Raw genomic sequence first — 7,861 nt, 5'->3', positions numbered from 1 at the left:
GTTTTCAATTGATCTTTGTTCTTTACTGTGTTTAATGGTCAGAGAAACCCTCTGGGGGTTGATTTCAAACTGAGAAACAGCAATCTACTGGAGAGAGAGAGATGCTTTTCTTTTCAAGAGACTGAATTTAAATGCTGCTGAAAGGCTGCAGACTGCCAGTCTCCAAAACGCTTTACAGAAGAAATGTGGAGAAGTTTTTTTTTTTTTCCAATCCCTCAATTTATCTGCAGTACTCATACATCTCCCAGGACTGAATATTTAAGCTTTTAACAAACTAACACAATTATTTCCATAATTCTCCTGCAAAGGAAGGTGTGACTAGCATCCATATCTTCTGCTCCTGCAAAAAGACTATATTCCAGTGATCAGTACTTCATTCAGTCCTCTGAGCTTCCAGGAACTAGAGGTACAATGACTGAAGCAAAAATCTGACTCGGTTTCACTGGGCATAACCACTATATATCCAACATCTACTGTGATGTTTCTTAGTCCAATGTTCTAGACTTTCAATTTGCTTCAAAAGATGCTGTGCTGTCCCTCAAACTGCTCTTTAGCTCCTGCTCTTCCATTTCTAAACACTTATTCAGTTGTTAAAAATATATTTTTTAAATTAGATAACTTGTTTTTGTGCTATACAGAAAACAGATATTTGAAACTGCAGGAACAGGCATGCTCAGAACGACACAGAGCTCATGAATGAACTGGAACATGGTGATCAGAGTACAGATACAGAAGCAAGAACAGAAAGATAAGCTGTTAGCACAACTCCCCACTCATTCCTAAATACTCAGAATACAGCTGCCCTGCTGCTGGTCAGCACTATCACACCTTTACCACCCATCCTTTGCTTTGTGCTGCATTCCTTTTTTCACAGGATAGAGCTGCACTCGGATGGTATTAAGCAGGTCAATGGAATGCTTACATTGGACATCAAGTCTCAGCAGACTCTTCTTACAATCAATAAGAGAAAAAAAACCAACCTCTCCAGAAGACAACTAAGGGCATCCACACTGTGCTGCAGGATGGTGCCAGAATTGCCTTCTGCAGGCATTCACTTCACCACCAACCACAGAGCAAGCATCCAGAGTCCAGGCTCCAGGCACAGATCCAAGACAGAAGATAAAGTACAGAAATATTCCAAGTCCATTTCTCTTGGCCTAAAGTTATTAGAAAAACATCACCCAATGACTTTTCGGCTACCTAATTTTTAAAGTGTCAAGTAAGATATAAGAAAAACAAATTCGAAGCAGTACTTATCAAGGCTGCAAAACCTAAAAATTCATACCTTTGACGATATCTTGAGAGACTTCTCACAAGAAAGAGAAAACAATGAGAAAACAATGGCTTTTTCCAGGTAGGCATCTCCTACCATTCAAAAAAGTCTTTTGTTTCAGAAAAGAAGGGATTTATTTCTCATATTTGAGAAAAAAGGGTCAACCAACTGTAAGAAACCAACTGCAGAAATGCAGAAGGCTATGATTTTTTTTTCCTGTCTTTAAGATAACATGTTCTTAATAAGCCTGACCATTCTGTTAAAAGGCTCTGCATAATATTACAAGACACATACAGCTGAAAAGAATGACACCAGCACCTACATTTTAAAATAAGGCAATTTATTCATATTTGGCATAGAAAATTGCTAACATTGGGAGAGGACTTTTACAGTATTTTCAGAGAGACAGAATGCACTCTTGACTTGAGAGGGTGAAGAATGAAAGACAAGTTTCTAGACAGAGCTGGCTGAGAGATGTCTGGGCCTGGTGAGGGATGTGTCACATAAATTCTGCCACTGGCAGAAGGCAGCCTTGCTGGCAACTATGGAAACAAATGACCGGGATGGTATTTCAGTGATGGATCAGCTCTCATTATTTGTTCCAATGCAAAAAAAGATGTGCAAAGGGTTGTCATCCAGAATAGTACGTGGCAAATTCCAAGTGTTTGAGAGAATTAGGACAGAAAATCCCCAGAACATCTAAAATCCACTCTGGAAGTGTTGAACTTCTCAGGTCAAATTACACTGGGCATACAAAATCAGTTGTGAAGTTGCATCTGTAAACAAAGTTCAGCTTTCCATAATGGGAAAGAAATTCTCACCAGAACAGCCTAACTACTGTGTTTGTGTAGTCCCCTAACTGCTACAGTAACTAATGCTGAACAGAGCAGTGGAGGCTTGTGATTCAGCTGGAGTGCTGGGCAGCTTGGAACTGTGTACATCAGTCAGACCAGTCCCCAGCAGATCACTCAGCCAACAGTGCTCAAGAAAGACTGGCAAACAGAATATAGGTGAATTTGTGTGTCAGTGCTTGGGGTATTTCAAATCTAGAGACAGACTGACTAGGGCAGCATTTAGCAAAAGCACCCCTTGCAAATACTATAGCATAGTCCTAGCTTTTCTGATATAACATGCAATCATATTTTGCTGCTATATCTCAGGTCTCAGCAGCAAGAACTCACCTCAGCTAAAGAATTACTTATGTTTATTATCAGAAAATACTACAGAGATAGCTACTTTCCTCCTCCTGAGTAAGCTAGACAAACACTTCTTCCCTTTCTAAAATTCAGTCTCTAGGTCAGGAAACGCACTCTCCAGCTTCCTCTCAAAGCTGTTTCCTTAAAGAGCAAAGACTTTCCTGTCTTTCCTCAGCAGATTGTCTGTGGATGTCCCATATACAAACCTAGCCAGTCAAACATCATCGGGCAGATCTGACAGCTGTGGAAAACTGAAATACAAATGTTAAATGACTTCCCAAAGTCAGTGGCAGAGATGGAGTGAAATAACATTATTTAATTGCTACAAAACACTACACTGGAAGAGCAAAGATACTACCCAAAACACGTCTCTGCCACTCCCTCAGTTATACAAATTGGGTCCAACATAACCCAAGATGCCAGCAACAAAAACACAATGGGCACTCAGGTCTTCCAAACTCCAATACAGAAACCATCCCCTAAATTTTATTACTCGAGTTCCTCTTCAGCTCCCATTACTGTAAGCAAATGAAAATCTTAACCTTTTCCCTCATTGTCCCCATATTCATCATGATGTGGCTGCTTTATACTAGAAAAAAAACAACACAGAGCTGTGAACAGTCACCACTATCTGACTCTAATGGCATCAAAAATTAGATCAGCAATCAAACCCTGGAGTCCACAGAATAGCAACATTTTTGCCATTCTCTCTCGGCAGCTTCCCTACACTATTTAGATGAAATATGTATTTTCCAGCCTAGTCACTTCCCTTCTGCATACAGGTTCCATCAAGACACAGCAAAGCAAACGTTTGTGCTGACAGACTCAGCTAACAGCTCCAGTCTTAAAGGTCTGCTAGGATTGAACGTGATTCTGGTCTGGGCTCCAGTGATGGGAAGCTGATGTTGACCCAGGAAATACTGAGGAAAGGACACACTGATCCACGAGAAGCAAAGCTGGAAGATTGTAAGAACAAAGGGCTGGGACAAATGACATTAGCTGTTACAAATGTTACAGCTTCTTAATATTTGAAATCTGCCTGCACAACGTCTTCCACTTTTATCTGCAATCAGTGACGTTAAGCTCCATTTTATTCAGATGCCAGTGGGTTTGCAAGGACACAGCACTGCCGCGTTACAAGCGCTCGCACATCGGTAACAGTAGCAGCCAGTTACGGCCAGGAAAAAAAAAAAAAAATAATGAAAGAAAGGCCAGGAGTCATAGGCTAAGCTGCCCTCGCTTAGCACGGGCGAACGGCACTCCCGCACAGCTCACCGCCCGCGCTCAGGGCCGCCGCCATCCCGGCTCGGCACGCATCGAACGCCGGGAGCCGCAGCCGCGCCCCGCAGCGCCCAGCCCTGCGCGGGGCCGCGCCGCCACCTGGCGGGGACGTGCGGGGCTGCCTCTGCTTGCACGGCGGGGGGCGAGGGAACGGAGAAACGCCGCCCAGGGCGCGTTTGAGTTCTAGTACAAAATGCAGCGCAGTTATTCAAGACAGATCGTATCTGATGAAGAAGTTGGAGAGCTCTTCTCTAAACCTCTCGAAGAATACATTTGATTGTGTAAAATTATTGTTAACTGTATCTCTATTCTGTATGAAAGCACTAGATATAGTTCTAAACGATAAAAAACAAGGAGGCAGAATCCCCAAAAACTTCACCTCGCATCCACTGGGCAAACGAATGTCTTGAAACAAAAAAAAAGCTCATGGTTTATACTTTCTATTTAAGAACTTTTCCCTCACTGAATCATGCAATCATTGAGGTGGGAAAAACCAGTAAGATTATTCAGTCCAACCATCAACCCATGTGACCATTTTAGATCATGCCACTCAGTACCACATTCACCTTTTTCTTTAACACCCCCAGGGGCAGTGGCTTCACTAGGTCAGCAGTCTGTTCCAGTGCATTTCCGCTCTTTCTGTGAATAGGTTTTTCTAATATCCAACCTGAACCTCCCCCATTACAACTTGAGGCCATTCCCTCTCTTCCACAATCTAAGAATTTCCACATTATGAGCTAATTATATTGTACCGTTGGGGGTTTTCCTACAGCGTTTTTGAGGTTGTTGTTTTAATTTTACTTTATTTCTGTATCGGTCCTTTGTTCAGTAGGTATCTCTGTAATGCTATAACGTGACGGAAAGTACAGCAGTAATAGCAGATGGGAACAATTCTAGCTGCAGCAAACGAGAACAAGCCTAAACACTACAGGCATGGACACAAAAACAAAGGAAGAAAAACTGCTCACCTTTAGAAGGCCTCCATTAGACAGATATCTCCAGTGATATACCCTCACCTCCACTGCCAACCCTTAGATAAGGTTGGTAAGGGGTGGATCCTGGCTCCACCCCTTCCCATCAGTCAGATGCATTGCACACACTTGAGCTCCCCTGGGTTGGCCTTGCCTTCCACCAGGTGCTCAATCACTGCTTCAGGCCATGACTCAGCATTTCCACTACACTCTATTTTCTCATCTTCAGTGGTTTTCAAGTCCTGGCCACTAAAGTCTCTGAGTACCAACTTGTGTACATTTCTCTATATTAAGTTTTCACTGCAAGTTATTCTGTGAAGTTACTTGTTTTCAAGCTTGGATTTCTGTATTTCCACATAGCAGCCAACAAGCACACAAGAGTCTCCACTATGCAGTTTTCTGAACACCTGATGACAACTTTCTCTAAAGTTAGTTATAATTAAAGCATATGCAACTAGCACCGTACCTTGTCATTTTTCTATAGTATTGCGATTTCCATACTAGCATCAACCTCAGTATTCCCCACATCAGTACAGGCTCTCTGATAATTAAAGTAGCCCCATAAAACATTATGGAAAAGCGAGAAAAGGTTTGAATTCCTTTTGCTAATATGAAGACAAATCAACAAACATGTTACACTAGAAATTAGGCTGCCAACAGTAGCCTTTCACCTACTGGCGATCACAAATGCATGGGAAGCAGATGAATATTTAAGACAGTCCACTAAGGTTGAATAAGAAACTACTACTTATTTTTAAGTTAAAATCAAGCAAATTAACTAAATTAAAAACAAACAAACAAAAAATAACAGAAGACACTGTCCATAACTACTTCACATTAGAGCCCTGGAGAAAAGGTAGGCCACACAACTCCTTGTAGCAGTTAGACAGATCAGTACAATGGGAAAGGCACTACAACAGAAACGTGATGATGGAAGGACCAGCACAACATAAAAGCGCTATTAAGGAAGGGAAAAAGATTGCTCACCTGTAATAGAAGATTCTAGGTTCACCAAGAAGAGATCTCCAGAAAGAGATCCTTTCCCAGTGCCAGTCAGCCCTTAAATGGGGTCTACGAGAGGTGCACCCAGGCCCCACCCCTTCTGGTCACACAGCTGAATTGCCTTCACCTGTGCTCCCAGGGCTGACCGGGTCCTTTCCCCAGGTGCTCAATCAGTGGTTCAGGCCGTGACCCAACAGTTAACCATACAGTCCTGAAAAACACAGATAACCAACAGACAACTAAAGTGCTGGCAACGTGACCATGAGAAATGGCAAAGAGGGATTCCATGAACACAGTGAAAGCTGGAGACACAGACCTGATGTTCCAAGCAGGAAAAGAGACTTCCGTTCTTTGATCCCAAGAGATTCAGAAAATCAGTCTTGCTATTTTCTTTTACCTAATTAAGGTTGACTACATGAAATGCATGTCAAATTCAGTGACTGACTTTTCCCTTGGTAAAAATAAATGAAAGGCTGTCCTAATTTCTTCGGCACAACAGAAAATTATTCTTTTAATAATGAAAATATATATATATATCAGCTCTAATTCCATGAAAGAAATCAGATAAATTTATATCCTGAAATGAGAAATGGGGTGATACACAAACATCTTATGGCTGTGCAGAGATGAACACCAAGTGGGCACTATCAATATGTGCCACCGATAGCCACTCTCCCCTAACAGTAAACTGATCATTTGTGAAAGAATATTAATTATGAAGACCTCTACTTTTCACTAGTCACAGCAAGGAAAAAGAAGAAAAAGTACTTTGGACACCTTTGCACGATGCCCAATGGATTTTTTTTACTCCTTAGACGATGAGATTTATACAGTTTTTGTATAAGGAGGTCTCTGCACTCATCTCTGACTCCTGAGGTAGAGGCTACCCACCCTCCCTCATTATGTACATTCACCAGCATGGTGCTCAGCAGCCTGACATCAGTTTATTAAAAGAAGGGTGTCACAGCTGCCAGTTTCAGAGCACAACTCCAGTTCCATATTAAGCTGCCCAGTTTTAAAGGTGGCAACACAAAGCTGTAATGAACAGATTGTAAAATGCCTTGCTGGATATGCAGCTGACCATGCCACATCAAGCAGCAAAGCTAGTTTGATGCATATAAAGGTAAGATCAAGCGTCTACTTTCTAACAAGCACTCCTCACACATTAGACTTCACAATGACACATCAAAGCTCCAGGAGCAGGAACATCCTAAAGCCTTATGCAGTTTGACCCAGACACACCCATAGGAAAGGAAGGAGGGATGGTGAAAGCCTACAAGTAGGAGAGCCGGTTTTTACTGGTAAGCACACTAAGCACACCAGGAAATGCTTTTATGAACAGATAAAGCCAGCTTATGTTCCTATGCACTCTCCAGTGCAGCTTTGACGAGTTCCCCAGTTAGATAAGAAAGGAAATGGAGCACATGGGGAGAGAGCCTTTTTGTTTTATTGCGCTGCTCCCAATAGCCTCAGGAGCTGATTGCTGGAGATTGACGTGGAAGTCCTTCCTGACTGATGACATTAACCCATCAGCTAATGAAGCGGACAGGACTCCAAAGTCCTGCAAACTTTCGCGTTCTATATAGCACAGGGCTCAGCTGCTGTAATAGAGCAGGAAACCAAAAAGCAAACATTTCAAAGGCACTTGAAGCTCTCGCTGTTTATCAGACATTAAAAACTGCAGTGAAAAAGTTCTGAACAGAGACAGTCACGCATTTGTTACTTATGATACAAGGACAGGGGCAAGACAAGGGAAGAAGGAGTGCCAGAAAAGCCCCGACTCCCGACCGCCCGCCAAGTATGACCGCGCAAGGCGGACCCCGCCCAAACACCCCCCGCCGCCACGGCGCCCCCCCGAGGCTGCCCTCCGGCCACACTCCCTCCAGCACAGCTCTCGCTCTGATAGACAGGAGTTAAGAGCGGCGCCAACCAATGAGAGAGCGGACGGGCACGGAGGCGGAGCGTGCGAGAACCCAATGGAAGAACTGCCCGGCCCCGAGAGGGTGGGAACAAAGTTGAGCTGCAGTCACCGGCGGCGTGCTCTACCCCAATCGGAGCGTGGGCCCCGATCGCTCTGTCCGGATTGGTTAACGGATGGCAGACGGGCCTTAGCTCTTTCTTTCCCCCAATGGGAAGGC

The sequence above is a fragment of the Meleagris gallopavo genome, chromosome 8 (genome assembly GCF_905368555.1).
Source record: "Meleagris gallopavo chromosome 8, MGAL_WU_HG_1.1, whole genome shotgun sequence".
Taxonomy (NCBI): Eukaryota; Metazoa; Chordata; class Aves; order Galliformes; family Phasianidae; genus Meleagris; species Meleagris gallopavo.
The sequence above is the reverse complement of the archived record's forward strand: the minus strand, read 5'-3'. Positions refer to the sequence as shown.